Source organism: Rhipicephalus microplus, unplaced genomic scaffold (assembly GCF_043290135.1).
Source record: "Rhipicephalus microplus isolate Deutch F79 unplaced genomic scaffold, USDA_Rmic scaffold_343, whole genome shotgun sequence".
Classification (NCBI taxonomy): domain Eukaryota; kingdom Metazoa; phylum Arthropoda; class Arachnida; order Ixodida; family Ixodidae; genus Rhipicephalus; species Rhipicephalus microplus.
Window position 1 is genome coordinate 70,001 of NW_027464911.1, and position 3,329 is coordinate 73,329.

Genomic DNA, 3,329 nt, shown 5'->3' on the forward strand with positions numbered 1-3,329 from the left:
ATTAAAGATTATTGGCATAGATGAAGAACTCACATCTGAGGAAATAATTCGGAAACTCATTTCACAGAATAGATTAACATGTACAGAAGAAGATATAAAAATAGTAACCACATGGCAAGGTAAAGAAGGAAAAACGGTAATCGTAAGCTTGGAATACAGAGCTTGGAGACAATTGCAAGGTAAAGAGCAATTAAACATCGGATGGAATAGGTGCCGAGTATTCGACAATACTTATGTTCCAAGATGCACCTTCTGTGCTAAATACGGCCACACACAAAAATGGTGTAGATCTCAGACGCCGCGATGCACTGAGTGTAGTGGCAGACATCACTACAAAGAATGCAGAGTTGAAGATTACCTATGCAGCGCCTGCAAGCAGGACGGGTGGGAACCAGAAATGGTAAGTCATTCCATGATGTCAAGGGCATGCCCTACTTACAAAGCCAGAAGGGAGCAGGAGCTCGACAGAATTCTCCGCCAACTTGAGTTAACAGCACTCTAATTAGACAGGATACGCAAGCGGTATCCAAACGACAACTCCGGGTTTAGACAGTCTTTTCCCTCGTATAAAAAAAAAAAAAAAAAGAAAAGAAATGGTGAATACAAAATTAAATTCAACAGAAAAATTAGAAATGATACAGGTTAACTTAGGCAGGTCCTTTAAGGCGAATCAGAATTTAAGCATTTATCAACAAAGGAGAAATCATCATATTTCATTAGTTCAAGAGCCCTATCACTTAAAAGGTAAAATTATACCATGTTCAATAAAAGATAGAATTATTGCGCATGAGGAAAACCCAAAAGTTGGCATCATATTCCACTCAAGGGTAACCAACATATTTCCAGTACAAATAGAAGAGGATTTTATTGCAGTAATAATGAAATTTAAGAACAAACAACTTCTCCTAATCAACTGCTATGCAGCACCTAAGGGGAACATAGAGAACCTACTAACTAAAATAGAGAACGTGATTCAAAAAACACACATAGAGAACATTTTAATAACAGGAGATTTTAATGCAAAAAGCCACAGTTGGGGAGGTGACAAACTAGATGATAGAGGGGAATTAGTTTTAGAGTTTATTATTAAAAATAACTTAAACTTAATAAACGACAAGAACAGTGAACCAACATTCCAAAATTCAAGGGGCAAAAGTTGGATCGATCTATCTATTGTTTCAAACAATTTGATTAGGGAAGTTAAAAATTGGAAGGTCTTAAATGAACCTTCATACAGTGATCATAAATTCATCAAAATAGAAATATTCGAAGAGGCCAAATTACAAATGTTTAAAATAACTAAAACAGGGAAACAAAGAGCATTAACAGATTTACTAAAGATGGATTGGGAATTACAATCACGAAATCTGAATAATGTACAGGAGGTCGAGCATTTAATACAAAAATTTTATAATACATTGGAAAACTTATACAAAAAATATGAAAAACGCATTACCAAGGGAAAAGGTCAAGAGAAAAGCTGGTGGAACCTGGAACTAGAAATACAAAGGAAAAAAGTTAGAGCAATGAAAAGACGGTTCAAAAGAAGTCGAGGGGATATAAGAGAAATCTTTAAAGCTCAATATTATGAAGAACATAAATTATATGTAGAAAATATTGCACAGGCGAAAAAGAAGGATTGGGAAAATTTTTTAGCCAAAGTAACGAGGAATCCTTTTAATATAGGATACAAATTAGCCCGGAATCAAATTAAAAAAGCAGTCATTATAAAAAGCATGATAAAAGAGGACGGTTCATCAACAAATTGTCTTACAGAAACAGTCGACTATATTATAAGTAAATTATATGATTTAGCAGGAGAAAACGAAGTAAACGAAACAAAAGTCGAAGAAGAGGAAATAAACAATGACATTGAAGATGATGGGGAGTTTACGCAACAGGAAGTGGAAGCAATAATTAGGAACCTAAAGAAAGATATCGCACCAGGACCGGACAACTTAACAACGGAATTTATTCAATTAATAAATCAAAAGCAAAATACCTTTTTTGTAAATATATTTAATTGTTGTTTAAAACTAGGATATTTTCCTCAGGACTGGAAAGTATCAAAAATAATATTGATCCCCAAAAAGAAAAGTCAGAATACACCTGCAGATTACCGACCAATTGCAATAAACTCAATATTCGGAAAGATCCTAGAAAGCTTACTCAAAGACCGCATATATCACTTCTTATACAAAAACGAATTATTCCCCAAAAATCAATACGGGTTCAAGCACGATACCTCGACAATTCAGGCATTAGAGAACATAAAGAAAAAATTAGACCAAGCTTCTCTAGATAAAGAGGGAGCTTTGATTATATCAATGGATATCAAAAATGCATTCAACACCATTGATAAAAAAGAAATAATTAAGTACTTAGAAGAAAATAATTGCCCAAAAAATTTAATAAAATTAACCAATGCAATCATGACAAATCGAAAAATCTCGTACAAAAACGAAAACATTCAGAAAATGTATGGCCTAAGAAAAGGATCCCCCCAAGGATCCCCATTAAGTCCATTACTATGGACCATAATGATTACAGAGGTACTGAGGGAAAAATACCCAGAAAAAACATATGTGCAAGCTTTCGCCGACGATATCACAATAATAATTAAAGGAACATCTAAAAGAAAGCTACAAGATAAAGCAAACCAGACATTAAACATAATACAAAAATGGGGCCTCGAAAAAAAGATTGAATTCAATGCAACAAAAACCGAATTTATGGTTATTAAAGGAAAATATTCAAAAAGCCCACCAATACTTAAATTAGGAGACAATAAAATAAGAAAGGTACAGCAAATGAAAATATTAGGAGTAATCTTAGATGAAAACCTGTCTTTCCTTCCGCATTTAGATTATATAAAAGAGAAAGTGTTCGACTTGTCAATTAACTTAAACAAATTTACAGGTAAAAACAGAGGTATTAAAAACAAACAACTTAGGGAAATATATGTAAGGGGAATGGAAAGAATAATAACTTATGCAGGCCCAGTCTGGTATAGAAACATTGGCACCATAATCAAAAGATTGAAATCAATACAACGGAAACCATTAATATCGATAACTAAAGCCTATAAAACAGTTTCAAATAATGCATTAAACGTCTTAGCTAATGTTCCACCAGTACATCTAAAATTAGAAAAAGAGATAGAACTACACAACATTATCAAAAATGGAAAGCAGTTTATTTGGAATGACAAAATTTTCGATGCGGATTCTATTACTAAAAAAATTGACAAATGGAAAATTCATCCGTCTAAAAGATTAAGATTTAAGTTTAATAAAGAACTCAATCAAGAAACAGATTACAAAATTTTT